Raw genomic sequence first — 9,004 nt, forward strand, 5'->3', positions numbered from 1 at the left:
TTTCAGAACGACTTTACCAGCTGATAAACAATAAAAACGTCAACAGCCAATCAGAATCCATCCTGCTTTTGTTATGGCTGGTTGCAGGAAGGAGCACAGACGAGGAGAATAAATCCAAATACTAGTTTAATGACGTAATCCACAGGTTAACAGGCATAGAGATGCAACACAACTTACTCAAACGGTGTACAGACAAAGACTGAGTGAACAGGGGGAAACTAAATAGCAAACATAACAAGGTTGATTAATGAGACACAGGTGATACAGATGAACTAATGATGAAGGCGGGAAACAGAACATGTGACCATAGAATGCAAACAGAAAGTCCATAAACTGAAACTGAAACTAAACAGACTGTGACAGCTTTAAAGAGCTTGAGCATTTAAAGCAGCAGACTACAAACTGCAATGCATGCTTAGAATAATCAGAACGATTGTCCGCTGGTGTGGACGCTAATATAGTTATCTTTATAGTTATTGTTCTTGGTGTGAACGGTCTATACACAGAACTGTTGTTTATTGTTACTAAATCAGATAATTAATAAATAAAATTAATAAATAAATAAAAATAAATAAATTGTTTAAAACATGATTTCAACCCTGTCACAGTAAGTTTAGAATTTAGTCTCATTCTTTGTGCCTTGCAATAAATCACTATTACAATTGGGGAAGAAAAAAACATAATAGCCCATGACATTTCTTTTCAAAACATGTGTTTTCCACTCCAGAAATGTACAGTCAGTATTTTTGTACATTGTGCCAAGAACAATAGCTTTTCTTTAACGAAATTGATCACTATGATTTTTCCCATAAAAGTAGAGCTTGATAAAGCCAATGCAAGTGTAAACAATGAAGTGTTGTTAAAGACTTACTTCTGTTTGAACCATGTGGTCATTTTTATGATGTCACCGCCTTAAATATGATACTAGAAAGATCATTGTTTTTACAGAGGAAATTTTATACAATATAAAAAGGTTGAGCAGAAAGTTACGATCAAAGACAAAACAAAAAAATAATAATAATAAAATAAAATTTTGATGCTTTAAAGGGGACATCATGAAAATCTGACATTCCCCATGTTTAAAGGGGTGGTTCATTGCGATTTCACTTTTTTAACTTTAGTAAGTGTGTAATGTTGCTGCTTGAGCATAAACAGTATCTGCAAAGTTACAGTACTGAAAGTTCAAAGCAAAGCGAGATATTTTCTTTTAAAAATTCTCTGTTTTAAGACTACAACAAACGGCTGGTAGGGACTACAACGAGCTTCTTACCGGGTTGGTGACATCACTAACCCTAGAATTGACATAAATCCCGTCTCCGAGAACACGCAACAAACGGGGTGAGGCCATGTTACTGCATTACAGAACATAACACAAATGCAATAGCATGTCATAAACGCAAGATGACAAAATGACAAGTTATAACCGTAATTAAACTAAACTATACCTGTTCTGTCTTCATGCAGCATATATTCTCTGGCTCTGTAGGATCTTACAACAGTTCCCACATGAGCGATTTATAGATTAGCATGACAGAATATGCAATCAATGACTTTAAGATAGTTAACTCCACATCAGCTACATAAATTCATCAACTAACCGTTCAGAAACGTAATGTTGCATTCTACATGTTGTCACTTCTTGAGTCTCTCAATCATTGTCTGACTCCGTTTTGAACATAAAAGGCTGAACAGTTTCTGACATTTTCAGTGAGTCTGTGTGAGGTAATGTGAGGCACTGCTAAGTGCTAACACAAGCTCCTGAAACTCCGCCCCCTTTTGAGAGCAGCAGCTCATTTGCATTTAAAGGGACACACACAAAACTGAGTGTTTTTGCTCACCCTCAAAAAGTGACAAATTTAACATGCTATAAAAATTATCTGTAGGGTATTTTGAGCTAAAACTTTCCATACACACTCCTGGGACATCAGAGACTTATTTTACATCTTGTAAAAGTGCCATTATATGACCCCTTTAAGTGCTATAATCGGGTGCATCTACCAACCCAGAAAACATGAAAAAGGACAACCTTTTGTTTTGGTAAGTCTTTCTCTGCAAGCATGTGAAAAAATGAGTCACTCAGATTTTGCTCCCCTAGTGACGTAGGAAGAGGATCTTATTATAATATCACCACTTCTTAATCCTTACATTTCCACCCACAGCACCGCCATTTTGTTTTTGCAAACAAAAACGATGTACCAGTTCTAAAGCCATGGCAAATGTTCAAACAAAGCACGCTAACTGTTCTTTCATTGGCTGCACAGGTGAGCACAGAACACTATTTAGAGTCTTGTTAGCCTAGATAGTCTGCAAATTGATTTTCGTAGTGATGCAACAGAAAAAAACTTTTAATGAACAGTTCTTAAAAAAGAACCAATTTTTTATTAGTGAAGTATTAACAATTACCCTCGCACACCTGTTGGTAATGGATAGGTGCATTGGAGAGAAGACCAAAAAAGTCAAAAATCTAAAAAACAAAGAGAATCCCGCACACTATCAATACTTGCAAAACATATCAAAAATATTTTATTAGCAACGTTTTGGTCTCATGACCTTCATCAGGCATTATTAATGAAGTACAATTTAAAAATCTAAAGAACTTTAGATGTTTTTCTCACTATAATGAACCTTTTGTCGATTCATTCACTGCTCGATTCATATGGATTAGTTTTATGATCTCTTTATGAACTTTTTGAAGTGTCAAATAAGCTGTCAATGGAGGGATAGAAAGTTCTCAGATTTCTTTAAAATATCTTCATTTGTGTTTTGAAGATGAGTGGAAGTCTCACGGGTTTGGAACAACATGGTGGTGATTAATTTTTTTTCAGTTTTGGGTGAACAAACCATTTAAGAGTGAATGACTGGCACAGCCGCGGTTCAGTATAACGAGAGAATGGCACAAGAGAGCGAGAAATCGTTGAAAAACAAAGAGAGTGGGCCAGATTTTTCATTCTGGCACCCGGGGCTCAGTGTGGTGTCACTTTTTCCATAAGTCCACGCTGGCCTGTTCTGCAGAGCTCTGCTGGCCGGGTCTGTGCATTGGATCAGAGCTCGTGGCTGTTGATTAGTCCAGGACCTGAGCCCAGATTCAGGATCCAGAGCTTCAGCTGGGTCAGAGGTGGAACATTAACCTGCCTTCTGGCTTTACCCTAATCAATTTATTTATTTTTTAAATTTAGGCAGTGTCCTGCTCTTGCTGGACAAACAGTCTGACAGGTTGTTTTCAAGTGTTTACAGATATCAGGCATTTTAAGATTTTAAGCAGCCAAAAAAAAAGGTGGTCTCCCTTAAAATGGAATAAACATAAATCTTGTGCTTCCTTCCTATTCCCATTTGTGCTTCCTCTGTGGCTTTGTTGTCAGACTGTTTCATGTTAAATTGCATCCGTGAGTTGTACTGATGCTTTTTGCCTAGACAGGTTGAGACCTGCGGGAGGAATTTATAACCAGAATGTCCACAAAGTTGCATAAATCCATAACATTTGAAAGTCAATCTCATGAAAACACGTTCAGATTATATTTCACCCCAACAATCTAAAGAAAAACTAAAGAAAATACATTTTGCATACAGAAAATGAAGCATAAAGCCTGGACTTCCATGAAATATCTATCCTATCAATTGTTCATCTATCTATCTATCTATCTATCTATCTATCTATCTGTCTGTCTGTCTGTCTGTCTGTCTATCTGTTGTTCATCTATCTATCTATCTATCTATCTATCTATCTATCTATCTATCAAGTTGTGTTGCTTAAAAAAGGAGAAAGGTGCATTTTTTTTCTTTTCTTTTTCACTATTATGCAGATTGAGATTTCCTACAACAATCAAGTCTTCATGCTGTTTTCAAATATGTGAAAATATTGCATCTCATTATCATAGATGCAAACTTTTCACCTTTCAGTGAGAACTCACCTTTTTGAGATCAAAATAGGTCACCTATGGGATTTGCATAGATCCAATGAGAAAGTGTTATTATGGGATGGGGGGGGGGTCTTACAAGGGCACTTACAAGGGTAAATAAAGAACTAGTTGTTTCAATAAGTACTGTACAGTGTTTCCTTTATTCTTTACTTTAAAAACTTTGTCTAAATAATGGGTAATATTTTATGTATTTGAGGTCTGAGATGTGGCAAACAGTATTGCCATCTAATCAGCCTATATTGTCTTAAATATCCTGCATAGCACTTCGTCATGTAAGATTTTAACCAAATGTTGATTTTGGTAAAATGTTGCAACAATATGTTTTTTTGTGTGTTAAAAATTACAGTTTTTGTCATATAGGGTAATAAAAAATGAATAAAAAAAATCCTACAAATGAGCATGTAAAGCAAATAACTTTAAAAAAAAAATTCAGTGCAAGCATGCCTCCGCCCCGCGCAATGTTCTCACCTTTTTTCCCCCTTACCTGTTTGCATCCCTGCATTATATGTGTTGCAGAAGTACTGCGTTCCTGACTGGACAGCATCCAGATATTTTCCTAAACTCGATCAGGCCAGAAAACACTGATCTCTCCTTCATTCTCACATTGACCGGTTTCGATTGGATTAGCAGTGCTTGTTTGTTTATAGAGGATCTCTTTTCAACACAGGTGGAAATTTAACTTTACCCCTCACTTTCTGTTATATACATTTTTCAAGTCTGACCTTGAAATGAATCTGAAGAGGTTTGCAAAAGCCTCTGTTCTTCATTTTACCTTCAGTCATGTATATTTTACTATTGCATTAGGCTTACTGCATGCACAAAGACTAGTCTTTTGTGCTATTTGGCCAATTTTATGAGATTTTTTTCATTGTTGTTTAGGGGAAAACCTGAAAGCTCCATTGCACTCTTGTTCAGTCTATGTAATTTGTTATTGCTGTGGGATTTGTGGACGACGTTCTGCATCATGAATTTTATTCTTTTCTGGTCCATATGTAGCAAAGTTAATTTTATCTGTCCATAACACTTTACTCTCCCAGCCAAAATGACTTAATCGCTGAAGCTTTTCTGAAACGGTTGAGGATATTTCCATGTGTTTGAGCAATAGTGATACCTTTCAATCAAGAAGAGACAGTATTAATGTATTTTAAGATATTATTCCTCATGCATTATTATTATTCCAGACCAAACTTTGGGGGGGGGAAATCCCTGGAAAAAATTCCTGAGACATAGAGACCAGAATATCGAAGAGACTTGATAGCGGACTTTTCTGACTTGGACCAGTAAGTAACCACCTAGAATATCACATTAGCAATGATCACATTGGTTTTGCACATGTAAGCACCACTTATAGCACACATTCTTCAACTAAGTTTATATTAATGGAAATAGCATGTTTTTAAGACAATCCTAGTTTATTCTATGGCCTTTAGATTTTTAAAAAATAACTTAAAGCTGTTTGGATCTTAGATGTTTGTCACAACTCATAGTTCTCACAAAGAGTGGAGGTGCATGCGATTGACTCTGGGAACATGCAGTAGTTTTTTTTTTTTATCGTACTGTAGTATTCAGTCTGGCATTGTCATGCTGATGAATGCGTTTATACTGATACAGAAAGAGGCAAGGCAAGCTGTTATTTATTTCAAATGCTGAATTACGTAATGCTCTCATGACTCTAGGGAACTGCCTTGGCCAGATCTTTTCTGCACACTTTCAGAACATGCAGTTTATGTAATGAAAGCTCAAAAGTTCAATGAGGGACATTCACGTTCTCACAAAGGCCCACCAAATTTGATCCAGAACATCTATTTTCGCTTCTCTTTTGAAAACAGTTAAGTAATGTCACATGAATTCTGCGCACAATGAAGTCAAGTTATCACAGCTTTTGGGAAAAAGAGCACTCCCATCCAAAACACCCACAAGGCACATGCAGAACTGTTTGTAATTGTGTAAGATTTGGAAATACTTATGGATCTATGGGAATTGCTTTACTACGATTTGTTTTTCAAGTATTTTCTGAACAACAGGTGCAGGTCAGTTATGTTCTTAAAGGGATAGTTGCAACTATTTTTTTTTTAATAATGAAAGTCAATTGTGTCCAAAACAACATTGAAGGGATAGTTCACCCAAAAATTAAAATTCTGTCATTAATTACTCACCCTCATGTCGTTCCACACCCGTAAGACCTTCGATCATCTTCGGAACACAAATTAAGATATTTTTGATAAAATCCGATGGCTCAGTAAGGCCTGCATCACCAGCAAGAACACTCCCTTTTTCAATGCCCAGAAAGCTACTAAAACATATTTAAAACAGTTCATGTGAGTACAGTAGTTCAACCTTAATATTATAAATACTTATATAATACTTTTTGTGCGCCAAAAATAACAAAATAGCGACTTTATTCAATAATATCTAGTGATGGATGATCTCAAAACACTGCTTCATGAAGCTTCAAAGCTTTACGAATCTTTTGTTTCAAATCAGTGGTTCGAAACGCATATCAAACTGCCAAAGTCACATGAACCATTGAAATTTTAAAACACTTATGACGTAACCACTGATTCAAAACAAAAGATTTGTAAAGCTTCATGAAGCAGTGTTTTGAAATCGCCCATCACTAGATATTGTGGAATAAAGTTGCTATTTTGTTATTTTTGGCGCACAAAAAGCATTCTCATTGCTTTATAATATTAAAGTTGAACCACTGTAGTCACATGAACTGTTTTAAATATGTTTTAGTAGCTTTCTGGGCATTGAAAAAGGGAGTGTTCTTGCTGGCGATGCAGGCCTTACTGAGTCATCGGATTTTATCAAAAATATCTTAATTTGTGTTCCGAAGATGAACGAAGGTCTTACGGGTGTGGAACGACACAAGGGTGAGTAATTAATGACATAATTTTCATTTTTGGGTGAACTAACCCTTTAATCCCCATGCAGTTTCATTGTATTTTTCATATCTTCTTCCCACAGAAGCAAGAAAGTCATACAAGTTTAGAATAATATGAAGGTGAGTAAATAATGACGAAACCTTCCTTTTTGGATGAACTATCCCTTTAAGTGTACAGTAAGTACTTCTAGCTTTATATAGGAGGATGCCATTTGGGTGTGGTCCCAGTGACTTGTGGGGACCCCCAAGGCTCTATTTTGGCCCCTTTATTGTTTTCTATGCTTCCTTTAGGCTCTATTTTTGAAAAGCATGGCTTGTACTATCATTGCTATGCAGGCGATACTCAGCACAAATATGGCTTAGACTCCCTCTGTGCCTGTCTTTTTGATGTTAAAGCCTGGATGTCGTTAAATTTTTTAAATCTAAATGAGAGTAAAACAGAGATCATCGTGTTTGGCTCTTCCAAAGTGCCAAACATTTCCCATTTAAATTCTGGTGTTTTATCTTCTTCAGTTAAATTATGTGTAAAAAAAATTAAGCATCTTATTAGATAGGCAAATAAATTTAGTTTTCAAATCAATTTTTTACCAACTAAGAGTGCTGGCACTGACAATGTGCCAACAGACAAGACAAAGCAGGCTACTTCTGATATGAAACAAAGTCTCAGCTTTCAAATTCTGTCAATTTTATTACAAAATTCAAACAATAAATACTGTTTTGGCGCTCTTTAATGTGGCATGACAGATTGCGGTAGCGCCTCAGTTCAAGCGGCTCTTGGACCAATCTGTCCTCTTTATTACTAGTTATAGCACAAAATGAACATGAATGAACATCAGAAGGTATGTTGAAAGATACAGTACAACTTACTGAAATGTATGATATCTCATGTAACTCAGCCCCCCTTCCCCCCAAGCTCTACTCAAAAGTTGCCAGCCCTTTTAAAACTTTAATCAGAAAAGTGCGAATTGACAGATTTTTAATAAATAAAACTGTGAAAGTGTGATTGAGGATGAAATGCTGAACACACTCAAGAAGGATAACTGATATCAAAGAAGCAAAAAGCCATCGTGATCCTTACAAACGGATCATCTGCTGCTGAAGCACGTTTTTCCTTTTCCTCCCCTGCATACTTTTTGCCAGGCCAGATTATGATGATGAAATATTTCATTCTTCCCTATTACAGCCCGCTAAAGATGTTATATTTTACAGAATGTCTGTAAATTTAGCTTCAGCTTGTGTGTTGGTGTTGCCGTCAGGTCCAGATGTTGAGCAGACCTTTACAGGGAGGGGCAGGAATGCTGTGAAATCAAACACTTCTCCGCTGGAGTTGATCCCAGATCTGGAAGTGATGCGGCAAGAGTTATTGCTGATAACTATCGTCCCCTCAGTCACAGTGACTGGAATAGGTTTGGACGAGGGAGACCCTTAGCTTTCTGTTTGGCTAGTAGGCCTATCTGGGATAGAGCAAATTTGAGCTCCTTAGCTATAAAGAGAAGCAGTTTGTGGTTTAAAGAAATCATCTGCAAAGAGGACATCTGTTTAAATGGAGCTTTAAATGGTGGTGTTTTCTAAATAGAGTGATTAGTCTTAAAGGGACAGTTCACCCAAAAATAAAAATTCTTTTAACTTTTGCATTCAATGTTTCTTCTGTAATTCTGACTATAGGTCTACATAAAATACACAAAAATAAGTCAATAGTTGTCATACAGTAAGATTATAAATTTTTATGCCCTACTACAGTACTTCCGCCTACGTCGCGCATGACCTTTCAATGTGATTACGTATGCGTGGTGCAATGCAGTGCAAGACGAGCATTTGTGGTTAAAAGTATATACATTTTTTATTTTTTTCAGAAAATGACAGATCGTTTTGCTAGATAAGACTCTTATTCCTCAGCTGGGATCGTGTATAGCCCTTTGAAGCTACACTGAAACTGAAATTTGGACCTTCAACCCGTTGAACCCCACTGAAGTCCACTATATGGAGAAAAATCCTGGAGTGTTTTCCTCAAAAACCTTAATTTCTTTTCAACTGAAGAAAGAAAGACATGAACATCTTGGCTGACATGGGGGTGAGTAAATTACCAGGAAATTTTTATTCTGAAGTGAACTAATCCTTTAAGTTTGTAAGAGTGAAACTCATGATGAGAGCGGTGATGTCATGTATCTGTGCTGTTTGTCTCTGTTGAGGGGGTGGGAAC

Source organism: Ctenopharyngodon idella, chromosome 3 (assembly GCF_019924925.1).
Source record: "Ctenopharyngodon idella isolate HZGC_01 chromosome 3, HZGC01, whole genome shotgun sequence".
In the NCBI taxonomy this organism is placed as follows: domain Eukaryota; kingdom Metazoa; phylum Chordata; class Actinopteri; order Cypriniformes; family Xenocyprididae; genus Ctenopharyngodon; species Ctenopharyngodon idella.